The 20,521-nt window shown below is 46.1% G+C and overlaps 1 protein-coding gene and 1 long non-coding RNA gene across 2 annotated transcripts in view; one reads left to right on the top strand and one right to left on the bottom strand.

The window, feature by feature from the left end:
* LOC310758040 overlaps positions 1-20,521 on the top strand; it is a 76,771-nt gene that overhangs the window by 52,857 nt on the left and 3,393 nt on the right. The window contains exon 3 of the long non-coding RNA XR_014545634.1: positions 18,748-18,926. This is a non-coding gene — a long non-coding RNA (uncharacterized lncRNA). The remainder of the gene's footprint in view (positions 1-18,747; positions 18,927-20,521) is intronic.
* Positions 1-20,521, bottom strand: part of SGCD (sarcoglycan delta) — a 397,423-nt gene that overhangs the window by 43,078 nt on the left and 333,824 nt on the right. The window lies entirely within an intron of this gene.

The raw sequence follows: 20,521 nt of genomic DNA on the forward strand, positions 1-20,521 counted from the left end.
AGAAGCGGGAGGGGAAAGGAGAGCGTTGGAGGGATTTCCGCATTCCAGAGATTCCAGAACCAAGTTTCCCGCCCGGAGAGCCGATGGAAGTTGGAACAGCGCGCGCGCGCGCAGTTTCAAATCCCAGTGAAGGGAGGAAGAAGGAGGGAAAGAGCGCCAAGAAATGTTATCTCTGCCAGCAGCCAGGTCACTTTGCCAGAGTCTGCCCGCAAAGAAAGGAATGGCAAGGGATGGCGGGAGCTGTTGGGGGGAAGGAGGAGGAAGTCCAGGAGCCAGTAAAAGCCAACGCCTGTCTGCCACTGTCAGGGCACTGCAGACAGGCCAAGGAGCAGTAAAAGTGCCCACTCCGGAACCTCCAAGACCAGCCCTAGTAATAGAGGTGTTGCTAGAGCTGGCAAACGGATACCCACTAAAGACCAAAGCGCTGTTGGACTCAGGCAGCTCCTGTAATTTTATGAGCAAGGAGTTTGCAGCTGAACACCAGATACAGACACTCCCTTTAAGCAACCCCCTGCAGGTCACCACGATCGATGGGAGGGAGCTGTTGGGGGGAGAAGTTAGCCTACAGACCGTCCCAATGGTTATGAGGGTGGCAAGGCACACCGAAAGGATAGCGTTCAATGTAGCCACCCTGGGAGGGGCGCCAGTCATTTTGGGAATGAGCTGGCTAGCGTTGCATGACCCGCTAGTGGGCTGGCATCAGAGAGTGGTCTCCTTTGGGTCAGCACATTGCCTGGAACACTGCAAAGAGGGAAAGGTGCCAGAAGGGGCAAAAGCCTCCCTAGCAGGGACGGAAGTGGCGGACAAAGGGAAGGTGCCCAAACAATACGCTGACCTGAGCAAGGTCTTGAGCGAAAGGGAAGCAGATAAACTACCACCGCATAGAGACTTTGACTGCCAAATTAACCTGGTCCCTGGGGCCCAGCTCCCCGTGGGCAAGCTGTACGCCATGTCAGACAGGGAAATGCAGGAGTTGAGGGAGTTTATTGACAAAAACCTGAAGAGAGGTTTCATCAGAGAGTCCAGAGCGGTGGGGGGCAGCCCAGTGTTTTTTGTGGACAAAAAAAACACGGATAAACCGAGATTGGTCGTGGACTACCGGCGGCTGAATGCCGTGTCAGAACCAGTGACTTTCCCCATGCCCAGGATTGATGACATTTTGACCAGGGTGAGGAAGGGAAAGATATTCACGAAACTGGACCTGAGAGGAGCGTACAACCTGATACGAATAAAGAAGGGGGATGAATGGAAGACAACGATGTTCACCCCCCTAGGGGCTTTCGAATATCTTGTTATGCCCTTTGGATTACAAGCAGGCTCCGCCTGTTTTCAATCGCTCATGAACCATGTACTGGGACCTTTGCTCTACAAGAATTGCGTGGCCTTCCTCGATGACGTGCTGATATATTCAGAGAATGAGGAGCAGCATGTAAAGGATGTCAGGGAAGTGCTGAGCCAGCTGCAAGCAAACCAGTTGTGGGTGAAATTGGAGAAGTGTCAGTTCCACACCAAGGAGGTGGAATTCCTGGGGTACCGCCTATCAGACAAGGGATTAGCCATAGATCCAGGCAAGGTCCAGGCGGTGCTGGAATGGAAGACACTGAAAACGAAAAAAGATGTGCAAAGGTTCTTAGGGTTTGGGAACTTTTACCGTAAATTCATCAAGAACTTTGCCCACTTAACGGCTCCCATCACGGACTGTCTAAGCAGCAAGAAGAAATTCGTCTGGACGGCGGAGGCGGAGCACGCTTTTGAGGAATTGAAAAGGGCATTCGCTTCGGAAGAACAGCTCCTGCATGTGGATTTACAAAAACCCATGAGAGTGGAAACTGATGCCTCAGACCGGGCGGTGGGGGCGGTGCTGCTTCAGCCAGGGAGCAATGAGTCGGAATGGAGACCGTGTGCCTTCTTTTCGCGTAAGCTGAACAAATCCGAGAGGAACTACACGGTATATGACCGAGAACTACTCGCCATTCACGAAGCGTTCCGGAGATGGAGACACTTACTAATTGGCGCACAGCATAAGGTGCAAGTGTGTACGGACCACAAGAATTTGGAGTATTGGAGAACGGCACGAGTGCTCAACCAACGACACGTGAGATGGGCCCAGGAGTTCTCCAAATTCCATTTTGAAATCTGCTATGTGCCAGGTCCAGAAAACATCAGAGCGGACGCTCTCTCTCGCAAACCTGAATATTTGGAGGGGGAGGGAGCGCCAGAAGAGAGACATATTATCCCAGAGGACCACTGGGTGTGTGGTGCGGCCTGGGTGGGGCAAAGAGAACTGGTAGAGGGAACGGTAAATGATGAGTACGCCCAGGATAAGCTCAGAGGTTTAAGGAGAGAGGGAGAAGACCCCGGAGGTTTTGAAGAAAGAAACGGGGCATTGTATTACAAAGGGGCGCTATATATACCCGAAGGGGAATTGAGGGGGAGAGTACTCAAACAGCTGCACGACAATCCCACAGCGGGGCATTTTGGGCAACACAAGACCATGTGGTTGGTGACCAGGGAGTTTTGGTGGCCCAAGGTGAGGGAGGATGTACGGGAGTATGTGAGAAGGTGTGACCAATGCCAGAGAGCCAAAGGAGAAAGGCGGGCGCCAGCGGGGTATTTAGAACCGTTACCCACACCAGAACGACCGTGGGAGGCGGTGTCGATAGATTTTATGACTGATCTGCCCAAATCCCAGGGGAAAACCGCCATACTAGTCGTAGTAGACCAGTTAACTAAGATGGGTCACTTTGTAGCTTGCTCACATGCAGTCACGGCGGAAGAGACAGCGAAATTGTTTGTAGAACATATTTTTAGGCTGCATGGCGCCCCCTTGAGGCTGGTTTCCGACAGAGGGAAACAGTTCACGTCCAGATTCTGGAGGAAGCTTATGAGCTTGTTGCACGTAGAGGTCAACTTTTCGACTGCCAGGCACCCTGAGACCAATGGGCAGGCGGAGAGGGCAAACGGTATCCTTCAACAATACCTGAGGTGTTATGTCAATGACAGAGAAAACGATTGGGTCGAAAAGTTGGCACTAGCGGAATTTGCTTACAATAATGCAGAGAATGTGTCCACCGGGATGAGCCCCTTTTTGGCTAATTATGGGTGCCACCCCAGGGCATTTCCAGGGGAAGGAGGAGAGAGATGGAGTGTTCCGGCCGCTGAACTTTTTGTAGAAGAAATGGAAGCGATCCATCGTCAACTCCAACACAACTTAGAAAGGGCCAAAGAAGAATATAAGAGGCAGGCAGACAAGAGCAGAAGGGAAGGTGAAACAATTAGGGTGGGGAGTCGGGTCTGGCTATCTACCCAAGGATTGCCGTTCAAGGGGGGTTGCAAGAAATTGAGACCCAAAAGATTGGGACCATTTGAGGTCATCCAACAGGTCAACCCAGTGGCTTTCAGACTCCGGTTACCGAACCACATGAAACTGCACCCAGTATTCCACAGGTCATTACTGTCACCATACAGGGGGGAAGGTGAAGGGGTACCCACACGGGGGCCAGCCATAGAAGAAAGGGAAAGCCGCAACTATGTGGCGGAAATCATCGACTCCAGGTGGAAGGGTAATCAGGTGGAGTATTTGGTCGCGTGGGAAGGGGAACCGGAGTCGGAAAACACCTGGGTGAAGGCAGAGGAGGTCCATGACGAGGTCTTGATCGAAACGTTCCACCAAAGGTTCCCCAGGAAACCTCAGCCAGTAGCGAGGTTCCGGAGGGAGTACTTTGGCACCACCGACGATGAGGAGGAACTGGAGGGATTCAGGGAATCGGAGTTGGAAGGAGGTACAGACTCCGAGGAGGAGGAGTACTTGGAAACCGGAAACAGCAAAAGGTGGAGGGAAGTGTTCGAAACTTCGGAAGATGAGGGAGGTTCCTTCAGGGGTTTTGCTCCCTCGCCTCCCGCAGAGGAGGGGAGGGAAGGGGGTGAAGGGGGCCCTGGAGGGGAGGTGGATGTCAGGGAACTGTCATCTGAGACGAAGGAGGTGAAAGGGCTCATGGAGGGTGAGAGAGACCACTCAGCGGAGGAGGGGACCAGCAGGGGGAGAAGTGGAGTTCCAAGGGAAAGTGAGTCGGAGGGAGGGCTCAGAGACACTTCAAGCGAGAACAGTGGGGAGGTTTCAGGACCTCCCGTAGGGACACCCACTCCTCGGCGGAAACTGTCACGCCGAGAGTCCAGAAGACGCGTTTCCGTTAAGGAGCTTTTATGCTGGAAGAAGTTCCGTAAACGCCCACTGTCCGATTCAACGAGCGATTGATGGAGCCATGCTTAAGGAGCTCCATCACAGACAGAGGTTTGGGGACTTAGCCAAACTCTGAGGGATCAGGATTTTACGCACAAGCAGCTCACCATCCCATCACAGCAGGGATAGAGGCACACAGAGGGGTTGTTTTAAAAAATGAACTAACAAACCAGTTTTAACAAGGAGAAATATCAGAGATGGGTACAACATCAAAAGGCTAACAAAACAGAGCCTTTTCCAACTCCTGTCTTGTGCACATTGTTTTAACCTTCACTCCTTGCTCACTTCTACTCAAACCTCTGCCATTATTTAAAATCACCACTTTTTTCTTCTCATTTTCTTTTCGCTTGTTTTGTTCAAACCTCTGCTGTTTTTGTAAAACTGACATTTTCCTTTCCGCTCCCTCCATCCTTGTTTTACTCAAACTTCTGCCACTGTTTTAACCCACCACTTTACTCCTCAGTGTTCCTTCCTTCTCACTCCTATGCAATGGCCACTGCTGCTGTGCAACATGCCTTTTCTTTCAATGCTCCCCTCTTCTGCCTTGACTTCAACCTCTAATGGAAATTTAATGATGCCAGCATGAGCGTAGCCGGGGGGGGGGGGGAGAGGCTGTGACAGAGGGGCAGCTGCCCCCCCAAATCAAGTAAATAAATAAAAATACTTAACATCTCAGTTCCCCTATAACATAAAGCCTTTTCCCATTAATGGATATATCCTTTATTTATGGTGAAAATAAAGTCTAGTTGTGCCCTCCTTGGTCAAGAAAACCAGCATGAACTGAAGATCTCACAAGGAATGGAGGAACAGCTTTCAAAAGCAGATTTACCACCACCAGAAAGCCCAGAGAAGTGATATCAAGGAGAAGTGCTCATCTGATTTTATCTAAATTCATGCTGCCCAATCAGAAATCAGAATCCTTCCTGATCATTTGGGTCACACTTGCATAATATTTGTCATGAAATTGTTCTTACTGGTACCTTTAAAATATTTTGTCAAACTCTTTCAGTCTTTGCAAATTTCCCAGCTACTGTAAATGAGTTATAAAAATCTAGACAGAATATATAGATGTAGGCTAGCACAACTGACCAAAAATAACCACATTTTCATATATATAAAAAGCAGAGACATCACCTTGCCGACAAAGGTCCGTATAGTTAAAGCTATGGTTTTCCCAGTAGTGATGTATGGAAGTGAGAGCTGGACCATAAAGAAGGCTAATCGCCGAAGAATTGACGCTTTTGAATTGTGGTGCTGAAGGAGACTCTTGAGAGTCTCATGGACTGCAAGAAGATCAAACCTATCCATTCTTAAGGAAATCAGCCCTGAGTGCTCACTGGAAGGACAGATCGTGAAGCTGAGGCTCCAATACTCTGGCCACATCATGAGAAGAGAAGACTCCCTGGAAAAGATCCTGATGCTGGGAAAGACTGAGGGCACAAGGAGAAGGGGAAGACAGAGGATGAGATGGTTGGACAGTGTTCTTGAAGCTACTAACATGAGTTTGACCAAACTGCGGGAGGCAGTGGAAGACAGGAGTGCCTGGCGTGCTCTTGTCCATGGGGTCATGAAGAGCTGGAAACGACTAAATGACTAAACAACAACAACGGCTGAATTAAACTTTTTAACTAGTTCATATTAAAGAATCACATGATTTGTATATTGTATAAACCAAACTATGGTTTGTTAGGCCAGCTTTACTTCCCATTGTCTTTTTTTTTACTTCTGTGATACACTAAGCTAAGCTGAGGTTTGTCCTTGGCTACAATTTGTGGTTAGCGAGGAGAAAGCTTAACACATCAAACCAAATCTTGAAAGGAGCCCAAGCATCAGATTCCATCTACTGAAATGGGCATTCACCTTGGTAGCCAGGAATAAAGTGAAAGGGAAGAAATGGTCTTGTCATATTCCCTAAGGGGGTTATCTAAAGTCCAGTTTCATAACAATCCTGCCCATGACTCCAAATCATGCACAGCTGACAAAACAAATAAATAACATGAACATGGGCTGCAATCGTGTACACTGGACTAGGTAATGGCCATAATTCCCCTTGCAGTTTTATTCCAAGTGCAGCCGTCTCTGTGCGGGCTGCTGTATTTCACACATAACTGTGGTTATGATAACACTTGTGATGGGGAATCTCATAGTTTATTAAAAATGCCATATTGCATTGTGGTACCAGTACTGATTTATAGCACATTGCTTTTCAGCTAGCCTCACACGAATGCTTCTCCAGAAATATTTCACTGCAAAAGAGGAAGGAGCAATGTCATGAAAGTTGTCCCTAAAGAAATAGCATTGGTTTGCTACTCTTCTTTCTGGACAGATGTCGAATAACTGATTTTCAACACAGAAGATGCAGTAGTATTTTGTGTGGATGTACTTCAAAGTCAGTTTCAGCTTCGTTATTAACACCACATTCCAGGGCCCAACCCTTGCAAAACATTAGGGTGCTAGGGTCTACCTGGGTTAGCCCTAGTTCAAAGTAAGTTTGAAGAAGTGTGTTCCTGGTGAGTAGGATGGGAGTGGGGAGTTACATATATGGATGTCAGGGACCTGTCATCAGAAGAACAGGTGGTGGAGGGGCTCCCAGAGGTTGAGAGAGACTTATCAGCGGAGGAGGGAACCAGCAGGGGGCGAGAAAGAGCTCCAAGGGAAGGCGAGTCAGAAGATTGGCTCAGAGACAATTCCAGCGAGAACAGCGAGGAGGTTTCAGGACCTCCATTAGGGACACCCACTCCTCGCCGGAAATTGTCACGTAGAGAGTCCAGAAGACGTGTTTCCGTTAAGGAGCTGTTATGCTGGAAGAAATTCCGTAAACGCCCACTGTCGGATTCTGCCAGCGACTGACGGAGCCATGCTTATGGGCGCTCCGTTACAGACAGTGGTTTGTGGACTTAGCCAAACACTGAGGGATTAGGAACTTTACGCACAAGCAGCTCAACATCCCATCACAGCAATCCGACAGTCCCTGAAAGCAGCTTGTGCAGAGAAGGCATCATGAGCAACCCAACCGGAACCGGAGAAGCAGGAGGAGCTGGAGCCGGTCCAAGCCTCGAAGAAAGGTACCGGGTGTTGGAGGTCCAGATAGCGCTGCAAACGGCGAGGCTCGATGAGAGGAGGGCTCAGGATGCAGAAAAGGCAAAGGCCCCCCCACAAGCAAGAAAGATGCCAGGATTGGTGCAGAAGTTTGGGGGGGATCCCAGGAACTATCAAGCCTTTAGGACAGAGATGCAGTATGCTCTTAATCTGCAGTTTGATGACTTTCCCGATGAGGAATCGCGAGTGGCGTTTGTGATTAGCCATCTCGAAGGGGGGGCGAGAGACTGGGTTAGACCCCTGATGGCAGGGCATAATGAAGTCTTGAAAGACGCACGGAAGTTTTTTCGCGCCATGGACCTGATGTTTTCCAGCGACATTGAACAGGGAGTGGTGCGCAGACAGTTGATGGCTTGTAAACAGGGGAGCCGATCTGTCCGTGAGTACTGGACTGAGTTTACTATGTTGATACACAAATTGGGGTGGGATCTGTCAGCGGAACCCATTCAAATGCTTTTCGAAGAGGGACTTTCCTCGGCTGTGAAAGATGAACTTTCCCGGGTGCCCAGGGCGGAGTCTATGGACCAGCTGACCAAATTAGCGCTGACCATTGGAGCACGCCAGGAGGCCAGAGCCTTGGAGAAGCGGGAAGGGAAAGGGGAGCGTTGGAGAGATTTCCGCATTCCAGAGATTCCGGAGCCAGCTTTCCCGCCCGCAGAGCCGATGGAAGTTGGAACAGCGCGCGCGGGCAGTTTCAAATCCCAGTGAAGGGCGGAAGAAGGAGGGGAGGAGCCCCAAGAAATGTTATCTCTGCCAGCAGCCAGGTCATTTTGCCAGAATCTGTCCACAAAGAAAGGAATGGCAAGGGATGGCAGGAGCTGTTGGGGGGAAGGAGGAGGAAGGACAGGACCAAGTAAAAGCCAGCGCCTGACTGCCACCATCAGGGCACAGCAGTCAGGCCAAGGAGCAGTAAAAGTGCCCACGCCAGAACCTCCGAGACCAGCCCTAGTGATAGAGGTGTTGCTGGAGCTGCCAAACGGACATCCCTTAAAGATAAGGGCGCTATTGGACTCAGGCAGCTCCTGTAATTTTATGAGCAAGGAGTTTGCAGCAGAACACCAGATACAGACTATCCCTTTAAGCAACCCCTTGCAGGTGACCACGATCGATGGGAGAGAGCTGTTGGGAGGAGGAGTCAGCTTACAGACCGTCCCAATGGTAATGAGGGTAGCCAGGCACACCGAAAGAATAGCGTTCCATGTGGCCACCTTGGGAGGGGCTCCCATTATTTTGGGGATGAGCTGGCTAGCGTTGCACGATCCGCTAGTGGGTTGGCATCAGAGAGTGGTCTCCTTTGGGTCAGCACATTGCCTAGAACATTGCAAAGAGGGCAAGGCTCCAGAAGGGGCAAAGGCCTTTCTAGCAGGAACAGAAGTAACGGACAAAGGAAAGGTGCCCAAACAATACGCTGACCTGAGTAATGTCTTCAGCGAAAGGGAAGCAGACAAACTACCACCGCACAGACCCTTTGACTGCCAGATCAATCTAGTCCCTGGAGCCCAGCTCCCTGTGGGCAAGCTGTATGCCATGTCAGACAGGGAAATGCAGGAGTTGAGGGAGTTTATTGACAAAAACCTGAAGAGAGGTTTCATCAGAGAGTCCAGAGCGGTGGGGGGCAGCCCAGTGTTTTTTGTGGACAAAAAAAACACGAATAAACCTAGACTTGTAGTGGACTTCCGGAGCATAAATGCAGTGTCGGAACCAGTGGCCTTTCCCATGCCCAGGATTGATGACATTTTGACCCGGGTGAGGAAGGGAAAAATTTTCACTAAACTGGACTTAAGGGGGGCATACAACCTGATACGGATAAGGGAGGGGGATGAATGGAAGACAACGATGTTCACCCCCCTAGGGGCTTTCGAATATCTCGTTATGCCCTTTGGATTACAAGCAGGCTCAGCATGTTTTCAATCGTTCATGAACCACGTGCTGGGACCTCTGCTCTACAAGAATTGTGTGGCCTTCCTAGATGACGTATTAGTCTACTCAGAGAATGAGGAGCAGCATGTAAAGGACGTCAGAGAAGTGTTGAGCCGACTGCAAGCAAACCAACTGTGGGTGAAATTAGAGAAGTGTCAGTTTCACACCAAGGAGGTGGAATTCCTGGGGTACCGCTTGTCAGACAAGGGGTTAGCCATGGATCCAGGCAAGGTCCAGGCGGTACTGGAATGGAAGAGACCGAAAACGAAAAAGGATGTGCAAAGATTCTTAGGGTTTGGGAACTTTTATAGGAAGTTCATCAAGAACTTTGCCCATTTAACGGCTCCCATCACGGACTGTCTCAGCAGCAATAAGAAATTTGTTTGGACGGCAGAAGCGGAGCAAGCATTCGAAGAATTGAAAAGGGCTTTCGCTTCGGAAGAACAGCTCCTGCATGTGGATTTACAAAAACCCATGAGAGTGGAAACTGACGCATCAGACCGGGCGGTGGGGGCGGTGCTTCTTCAGCCGGGGAAGGATAAGTCGGAGTGGAGACCGTGTGCCTTCTTCTCGCGGAAGTTGAACAAATCCGAGAAGAACTACACGGTATATGACCGAGAACTACTCGCCATTCACGAAGCGTTCCGGAAATGGAGACACTTACTAATTGGTGCACAACACAAGGTGCAAGTATGCACGGACCACAAGAATTTAGAGTACTGGAGAACGGCACGAGTGCTCAACCAACGGCAAGTGAGATGGGCACAGGAGTTCTCCAAATTTTATTTTGAAATTTGCTATGTGCCAGGCCCGGAAAACGTCAGGGCGGACGCTCTCTCACGCAAACCAGAGTATTTGGAGGGGGAGGGAGCACCCGAAGAGAGACATATCATCCCAGAGGACCACTGGGTGTGTGGGGCGGCGTTGGTGGGGCAAAGGGAACTGGTAGAGGAGACGCAGAATGATGAATACGCCCAGAATAAGCTCCAAGGTCTAAAGAGGGAGGGAGAAAACTCCGGAGGTTTTGAAGAAAGAAACGGGGCATTGTATTACAAAGGGGCACTATATATACCCGAAGGGGAATTGAGAGGGAGAGTACTCAAACAGATGCACGACAGCCCTACAGCAGGGCATTTTGGGCAACACAAAACCATGTGGTTGGTTACCAGGGAATTTTGGTGGCCCAGAGTGAGGGAAGATGTAAGGGAGTATGTAAGAGGGTGTGACCAATGCCAGCGAGCCAAGGGAGAAAGGCGGGCACCGGCGGGGTTGTTGGAACCGTTGCCCACACCAGAGAGGCCATGGGAGGCGGTATCGATAGATTTTATGACTGATCTGCCAAAATCCAAGGGGAAAACCGCCATACTGGTAGTAGTAGACCTGTTAACTAAGATGGGCCACTTTGTAGCTTGCTCACATGCAGTCACGGCGGAAGAGACAGCTAAATTGTTTGTAGAACATATTTTTAGACTGCATGGCGCCCCCTTGAGGGTGGTCTCAGACCGGGGCAAACAATTCACGTCCAGGTTCTGGAGGAAGCTCATGAGCTTACTGCACGTGGAGGTCAATTTTTCGACTGCCCGGCACCCAGAAACCAACGGGCAGGCGGAAAGAGCAAACGGTATCCTCCAACAATATCTGAGGTGTTATGTCAATGACAGAGAGAACGATTGGGTGGAAAAGTTGGCGCTGGCGGAATTTGCCTACAATAATGCGGAGAATGTGTCCACCGGGATGAGCCCCTTTTTGGCTAATTATGGGTGCCACCCCAGGGCATTTCCAGGGGGAGGAGGGGAGAGATGGAGCGTCCCAGCCGCAGAACTTTTTGTAGAAGAAATGGAAGCGATCCATCGTCAACTCCAACTCAACTTAGAAAGGGCCAAAGAACAATATAAGAAGCAGGCAGACAAGAACAGAAGGGAAGGTGAAACCATAAGGGTGGGGGATCAGGTGTGGCTGTCCACCCAAGGACTGCCGTTCAAGGGGGGTTGCAAGAAATTAAGACCCAAAAGATTGGGACCATTTGAGGTCATTCAACAGGTTAACCCCGTAGCTTTCAGACTCCGGTTACCGAACCACATGAAACTGCATCCAGTGTTCCACAGGTCATTACTGTCACCGTATAGGGGGGGAAAAGAAGGGGTTTTCCCACAGGGACCTGTCTTAGAAGAGAGGGAAAGCAGCAACCATGTGGCGGAAATCCTCGACTCCAGGTGGAAGGGTAATCAGGTGGAGTATTTGGTAGCGTGGGAAGGGGAACCGGAGTCAGAAAACACCTGGGTGACGGCAGAGGAAGTCAATGACGAGGTCTTGATCGAAGCGTTCCATCAAAGGTTCCCCAGGAAACCTCAGTCAGTAGCGAGGTTCCGGAGAGAGTACTTTGGCACCACCGACGAGGAGGAGGAATTGGAAGGATTCACGGGGTCAGAGTGGGAAGAAGGAATAGATTCCGAGGAGGATGAGTACTTAGAAACCCAAAACAGCAACCGGTGGAGGAAAATGTTCGAGACTTCGGAAGATGAGGGAAGTTCTTTCAGGGGTTTTGCTCCCTCGCCTCCAGCAGAGGAAGGGAGGGGAGGGGGTGGAGGGGGCCCTGGAGGGGAGGTGGATGTCAGGGACCTGTCATCAGAAGAACAGGTGGTGGAGGGGCTCCCAGAGGTTGAGAGAGACTTATCAGCGGAGGAGGGAACCAGCAGGGGGCGAGAAAGAGCTCCAAGGGAAGGCGAGTCAGAAGATTGGCTCAGAGACAATTCCAGCGAGAACAGCGAGGAGGTTTCAGGACCTTCATTAGGGACACCCACTCCTCGCCGGAAATTGTCACGTAGAGAGTCCAGAAGACGTGTTTCCGTTAAGGAGCTGTTATGCTGGAAGAAATTCCGTAAACGCCCACTGTCGGATTCTGCCAGCGACTGACGGAGCCATGCTTATGGGCGCTCCGTTACAGACAGTGGTTTGTGGACTTAGCCAAACACTGAGGGATTAGGAACTTTACGCACAAGCAGCTCAACATCCCATCACAATAGCTCACATTGAAATAAGTAAAAATAATGATGATGAAGGTGTTTGCTCAATTTGCTGTGATTTCAATGAAGTTCCTGGTGGATTCTGCTAATTTGTTGTCACTAAAAACACCTTTGCATAGCAATTGCCGAATTCTTTTATTCCTAAATCATATCTGAATGACCCTTTAAGAGGCAATCTTACATAAACCACCCTAAAATCCTGCAAGAGAACCCTGTAAGAATCTTGCAGAAACCATCCTAAAACCCTTTAAGAATCTCAAGTGAAACCAGAGCTTACCAGAACCATGCAAACATGTGGGCTTCCAGAAAGTAACCTGCAGCCACCTTGCTAAGAGAGGACAGTTACGGTTATGACTTATAAAGCCCTATATGGCATAAGGCATTCTGGGAAATGATCTATAATGAACTTAAAAAGGTATTTAAATATACTTTCCCCAAGAAACCAGAGGCCTTTCTCTTGGGTATTGTCGGCCAAGGGGTGTTAAAGACGGATATAACTTTCTTTATGTATGCTACAACAGCAGCTAGAATACTCATTGCGAAGTACTGGAAGACGCAAGAGCTACCCACACTGGAAGAATGGCAGATGAAGGTGATAGACTATATGGGCCTGGCAGAAATGACGAGCAGAATCCGAAACCAGGGAAGAGAAGCAGCGCAAGAAGAATGGAAAAAATTCAAGGACTATTTAAAGAAATATTACAAAGTTAATGAAAGTTAGAATGATGTTGGACTGGAAAGTAAATGGTTACTATTAGCAATGGTTAAGACAAGGAGAATAAGGAAGATTAGTTTAAATCTAAATTAAAATAAGGGAAGATTTGCTGAGTAATTGATAAGAATTTGGAATACAGAAAAGGGAGGCATGAGGAAGTCGGGGAAGAAAGGTATAAGAAATTGGGATATGAAATGGTACATGTTTTTTGTTTTGTTTATGTCTTTGTATGTTTATGTATGTTATGTTTATATGGAAAAATTCTTGAATAAAAATATTATTAAAAAAAAAAAAATGTATGGCTTAGGCCATATAGGCTATCGGAAAGACCCATGTTCTCCCATATGAACCAGCCTGGGTTCTATGGTCTTCGAGGGAGGCTCTTCCCTCTGTCCCTTTGCCCTTACAGGTTGGGATGTGGTAGAGGGCCTTCTCAGTGGATGCTTCCAGATTCTGGAGCTCCCTTCCAAGGGAGGCTAGACTGGCTCCCTCCTTGTCCTTCCGCCAGCAGGTGAAAACAGTTTTATTCCGGCAAGATTTTAGAACTGTTTTTAAGGAAACTTTTTTACATATACTGGACTTGTTTACTAAATTTTATAGATTTGTTTTTATATAGATTTAATTCTATTATAGTTTAATTGCTTTTTAATTATTACCTTTTATATGCTTTTAGCTTTCTGTGTTTTATCCTTGTTCTTTCAAATTTTGTGAGTCATCTTGTGTCCCAGTTCTGGGGAAGAGGCAGGTGATAAATATAATGAAAATGGTGATTATCAATTATACATACACACACACATAGACACACACACACTATCCATATGGCTCAGTGCAGCACCAGAGTAAAAAAAAAAAAAGTGTGTGTGTGTATCACTAAACATATGCTGTAGAAGCTGAAGGGCATTTAAAATTTTTCTTTTTTCCTGCCCCCCAAATATCTGACCACTTTAAAGCGCAGTGCTTAGACATATACCAGCTCTCCAGTGTAAGTATCACAACTTCCTCTTGATCACAGCACAGACAACATATGTACTTGATTATATGATGAGTAACTAAATAATTCTACCATCACTGCAAAAATTCATCTGCACAATGTCATGTGTACTTGAGGGAAGGGTGAGCACTATAATTAAGTATTAAGCCGTTTCACTAGCACAAGTCTGCCATAAAGTATGAAATGGCTATTATTAATATCCTTAAGGTCCCATTTGATGTACAAGGTTAGTGGAATACAGATAGAATAGCTTAAAAAATATAAAATCTTCTGTACCATTGTATGTGTATGTTTTTGTGTGAAGATGCAAAGACAGAAAAAAACTGCAGCAAATGTGAATAGTGATAACTACTGATGCTAGCAGTGATTCAAAAAGGTTAAAATGTCAGGCTCCCATGCACTGTCTGGTCATAGTTAAGGTTGCCATATGTCCTCTTTTTCCAGGACACGTCCTCTTTTTCATGGGTAGAGTCATCATAACGATCCATAGTTAAAAGGAGGTCAGCAAAATGTGTCCTATTTTTTGCTCTTCGAAATAAGGCAGCTCTATAATTCCACTATGAATTCTGGCAGCTGGTGAAATATGGGAAGAAATGAAACTGCTTCTATCAGTGGGAAGAAACAATTGAAACACATTCTTAATGTGGGATAAAAGGACAGTCATATCAGAAGCTAAACTGCTGCTGTGGAACAAAAGGAACTTTTTTGGCACTATTTAAAATAGTTTTTAGAGAAGTGAACTCAGAGAGTGGTATTTTGCCTCTCCCAACTTCTTGGTTCCTATCTCACTTTGCTAGAAGAATAGAAAAGATACAGAGTCGTTGGATAAGCATAAAGCTGCCACCGTTGTGCCATAGAGGCAAGTAGCATTTACCGTATTTTTTGCTCTATAAGACTCACTTTTTCCATCCTAAAAAGTAAGGGGAAATGTGTGTGCGTCTTATGGAGCGAATGCAGGCTGCACAGCTATCCCAGAAGCCAGAACAGCAAGAGGGATTGCTGCTTTCACTGCGCAGCAATCCCTCTTGCTGTTCTGGCTTCTGAGATTCAGAATATTTTTTTTCTTGTTTTCCTCCTCCAAATACTAGGTGCGTCTTGTGGTCTGGTGCGTCTTATAGAGCGAAAAATATGGTATTTCCTGACCAGATGCTAGTTCCAGCTGAAAAGGAATATCAAATTAACTGAAATTGCAGCTTCAGACACCGCCTGTCTCTTTACTTTGTAATTGTTTTCACAAGGAAGGTAGGATGTTGCTAGGAGGTTGAATGGCTCCCTCCTCCTTGTCCTGTGTGAAAAAGTAGCCTCAAATTTAGCTTTGTGTCCCATGGCAGAGGAACTTTTCAGCAGGTTTCCTGTACATGGCAGAAATGTGCCACCAGGAGAGGGAGGACTCAGGGACAAAAGTTCAGGGTCCCTGTCAGCTGAATGAGCAGCAGGATCTGCAAAATTAGCAGGGCTGGCTGGCCACATTTTGAAGCAAATGCTTTCCCACATCACCCAGAAAGACAGCGGTCACTGGAAGGGAAGGACTATGTTATTAAGTTGCTCCTTGCCTTCTGAGGCAACCCAACTGCTGCAGAAAGTTGCATTTTTCTCCTTCTGCTCCCTATATTTAAAGTGGGAAAATTTCTTCCCGCTTTATTTTTTCTTCTTGTATGTATGTGTGTGTGTTTGTTTAAGACTGCATAAGTAGTCCAGCTTATAGTAAGTGATGAGCTTAATAAATAATAGTAATAGTTTATATTATTAATGTGGGTATAATACAAAAATCCCCTAGAGGTCTACCTAGAAGAGATAATCGTGACAACAACTGCCTTCCACATTATAGCATTTTCCTATAGTAGCTGAATGCATCCCACGCTTGCTCAGCATTAACCTACCTTTGCCAGTTACATATCTCAAAATATTGGGATTTGTTTTCAAATCTGGGGAATAATTTTCAGTTCTTCATACTGGTAAACATAGGAATAAAACCCCCTAAGAGATAAAATTCATCCTATGGGTGCTGCAGTCTGAAGGTCTCAACTGTCATCATTTCAGCACCATAAATATCTGCATATTTCAAAAGCTTGGCATATGAAATAGATTATCTTTAAGTGCTGTCCTGCATATGATTGTGGTTCACTGTGGATTCTTTTGCTTCTGTTTTTAATTCCAAATGTGTTGTGCTATATTTTCAAGTCTCACTGAAGCCAAAGGAACGAGATTTTAACCCTGCTTCTACTCCATGCCTCAGGGAGTATAAATCAGGGCACTGGCCTCTTTAATGCTGATAATAATAGATAATAATAGAATTTTTACACACACAGGCTTGGCTCATGCATGACAGTAAGCTATAGTATAAAATCTGGCTCTCTGATAATCACTTGCATTCTAGTACACACTGCTCAAATCTCACATACCTTACTCCTTGCCTTACATTTCAGGAAAAGGGGAATAAAAAAACCCCATTGTGTTGGCTGCACTCCTCCCCATATGTACCCCATGCGAACCAGTGCTTGTGGTTTCTTTCTTTCCAAAAGTGAGGCTTTGTTTCTGGCTTATTGCTTGTGGTTTGTGAGAAACAAACCACCAGCACTGGTTAGCAGTGTGTCTGCTTCATCCAGTATGGCCAAAGGGAGTGGTAATTACCATGCACCATGTACGATTACATACAAACAGGGTCACAAAAACATTACAGTTTTATCCAATGCTGCATGAGCGGAATTCCACTTGTGCATCAGGAGTTTCTCTTCCTCTTTTTCCCACATGCACCCCAAAATCAACTCTAATAAATAGTGAAAGTTGGCACACTGCAAAAGGTATGGTATTAAAGTAAATGCATCTTAAAGCAGATTCTGAGAATATATTTTTTTGCAACATGAAGAACAGAGAAGCAAAAATGATTGTAAAAGAGCTTAAGTGAATAATTCCAGGTTGATGGCCAATTGGGAAACTTCAGGCTTCTGCAGCCATAAAACTGACACTGGAGAAGAAACGGCTACAGAATCTGATCTCACAGCAATACTAAATCCATAGTGATACAGAGCTAGTGTTAGAAAGGAGTCTCATATGTCTAATAACGAGAATTTCACCTGCTAGAGATGCTGCATATCATCTCTGACCTCCGTCTGTGACATCTGTATTCATGATGTTGTTAGATTATTTATGTGATGCTTATTTTTATTTGGACGCCAGATTCCCTTCCCCCCTATCTTTCTCATTTGGAGGGAGGGGAGAGGTCAACAGTGACACTACTCAGTTATTGTTGCAACTGGGTGGTTATTGTTTACTCTACTGATGAGGAATTTTGCTAGCACCAGGATATTCCACACAGCGCCTCTTGCTGGTGGTGACATGAGTCTACTAGATATCTGGTGAATATGTCCTTCCCAAATCACCCACTATGGTTGACCTGACATTTGAACTGAGTCTCCCAAGCATTAGTTGGACCACACTGGCTTTTGTGAGTCTGTATCACAAATGTGTGGGTCTGGTGGGACTCCACCACCTCAGAACACACGCAAAGATTGCTTGTCTCTCTACTTCTCCTCCCATTACAAAACTCCCCATACTTCAAAATTAGTTTAGAAGGCTTTGAGTCTGAACCTTTTCATGACATGTTCTCTTTCCAATTGAAGGAGGTATTTTTTGGGTCTGGCAGCATTTTCACACAAACAGTCCCTATGTACATTTGATGTTCTGTGAAGACTGTATGAAGTGTTTGCCTAATCTACACCATGGCTTAGCAGAAATGTGTTGGCTGCTAGGGAGGAGATCACAACTGCTTTGCTCCTCCGTGGTCCTTTTAGTTCATTGCAGCGTGGCAGCTATGTGAAGGTTTGGTGTGGTGTGTTGTCTGAACCTGGGACTGACGTTGAGTTCTCTCCACCATAACCATGATCTGCAGTCAAGATATGTTCATGGCTACAGACTGGGATTGAGGAGGAGAGATCTTAGCTACTATTAAAACAACACACTAAACCAAACCTTGGACTAAAGGTTTACGGACTGGGAAGGAGCAATGAGGGTGTGAGTTTCTCTTTGGGAGCCAACATTTTTGGTGGTCCCAGTAAGAACCTTAGGTCCTACAGAAGTGCTTTTAATATTAATGCAATACTTGTTTAAATGATAGCATATTAACTATCACATTTCTCTGATTCATATCTTTATCTGATATTTGATTTCAATAGCAGCATTGTTATCTGAATAACAAGAGCCAGTGTGGTGTAGTGGTTAGGAGCGGTAGTCTCGTATTCTGGGGAACCGGGTTCGCGTCTCTGCTCCTCCACATGCAGCTGCTGGGTGACCTTGGGCCAGTCACACTTCTTTGAAGTCTCTCAGCCCCACTCACCTCACCGAGTGTTTGTTGTGGGGGAGGAAGGGAAAGGAGAATGTTAGCCGCTTTGAGACTCCTTAAAGGGAGTGAAAGGCGGGATATCAAATCCAAACTCTTCTTCTTCTTCTCTTCTACCTTCGGATGGTATAATCTAGGGAAAATTAAACTCAGTAACTGGTGTTAAGAGTCCATCTCAGTGTCTTTAATTTAGAATCCTAGTAACTAACCAAACTTGCTAGAATTATTTGTGAGCAGGTATTAATAAAACAATTTCTATTTTCTAACCATTTTTTCTTATATCAGCACTACTCTCTTTTTAAATACAGAGTATCTATGTTTGTCATGTTAATCATCATGTATTCAATGGGTTTAATAGTGAGCTGTTATTTGTAGTTCTATTTTCCTCTCTTTCCTTAATTTTCTTTTTAAAACCCCTTATAGCACAGCATGAAAAGAAGCATTACTTCATTCAGAACTATTATTTTGCAAAACAAGCCTTCCCATTTCACCTGATCATGGCCTTTAAATTGCTGCCTGGGACAGCAGGTCTCACTACGACTATTTAGCTAGCTCAGTGTTCTACATGGTACAGGAGAATTCTTCTCAGCTAAAACCAAAGTGTAAGCACATTTTACCTGCCACTTGGTACTTTTAATTATGTATACTTGCATTTGCTTGCTTTTTCTTAACACTAGGGGACCAACTTTTTCTTCATCAGATCTTACATACAAGTGAAGAATAACTGAGGAGAGAATGTTGGTGGGGAGGGGGGAGAAGAATAAACAAAACTGGTTGCCAAGATTTATTTCTTCTTCAAGTCCTTATCTCAATTATGTGCAAACTTCTGACACAGGGGAAAAACAATTATCCTGTGATATGATCACATGGTTTTTTCTGAATAGGCTGCTTCAGAAAAACATTTCACTATATGAAAACAAAAGCTAAATTACACATAGCTGCTCAATGTGTCTCTTTAAGTTATCGTTTACTCCAGGCATAGGCAAATTCAGCCCTCCAGCTGTTTTGGGACTACAACTCCCATCATCCCTAGCCAACAGGACCAGTGGTCAGGGATGATGGGAATTGTAATCTCAAAACCATCTGGCGGGCCAAGTTTGCCTATGCCTGGCTTACTCATTTGGTCGATTCTGAGTCTAAAAATCAGCTAGCTATAGGTGAATACCACTTTCCAGTTGAACAAGCTAGCCCACTGAGACATAAAAAGCTGGATGAGGGCATGGCCTAACATAGGCTTATCACAATATTCATACCCTCCAAGTGTCCCAATTTCCTCCTTTGGTCAGCTCATAGAGGCTGCTGGAGAGTGGGCAAGGAGGAGGAGAGGCTGCAGCCGCTGAGGCCCAGCCCCACATGACATGCTGGCTCTGAGGGACAGACAGAGGCCAGGGCTACCCTGAGAAAGAAGAAAGGGTGACTGAAACAGAGCACAAGGTGTATTGATTTTTTTAAAAAAATGCTTTGTGCATCCGCATCTAATCTTGTCCCTTTCTAAAATTTATTTATTGGTGTGAGTTTTTCTTTTTGTAAGAAATGTCCCTATTTTCATCGGAGGAATGTTGGAGGGTATGCAGTATTGTAAGCTGTACAGCTGTGTACACACCATGCCTTTAATGCCCATTCAAAACCAATTCAAAGAATTCTGGGCACTGCAGTTTACGCCACACAGAGTTACAATTCCCAGCCACCTTTAACAGTGCCCAGAGGGAAAGAACATGCTCCAGAATAGCACATCATTTCCCTTGAATATTTTGTTTCTCTTCTCTTCGAATCGTTTCTCTTTCATTTTAATTATGTGTGTTTCTTTGCTCTCGCCTCTTCTAATTTTCTAATGCCCACATCCTATATTTCTTCTATAGCTTCTCCCTGTTGCATTGTTTTGCTATGACTGTCAGCAAGAATTGTATACGAGGCATAACATAAATTATTCCAGTTGCATTATTTATTTCATAATCACTCCCAGAAAATTTATTCCTTACTTGCTGAATTAAACATTTTTAGAGGTCAGTCTTAATAACATGTACTGTACTTGCATGGAAATTCTATATATATATATATATAGTGCCAACAACTAATTGTTGCAAAAGAGGCCATTACAACAGCGATGTAGAAACACTGGGCCACTATTTCATGGACAGTCATGAGTGGTTCCATGCAGATGGCATGGTGATGACTGTCTGAATATGTGACCTTTGCA

This window comes from Podarcis filfolensis, assembly GCF_964270895.1.
Source record: "Podarcis filfolensis genome assembly, chromosome: 2".
Lineage (NCBI taxonomy): Eukaryota > Metazoa > Chordata > Lepidosauria > Squamata > Lacertidae > Podarcis > Podarcis filfolensis.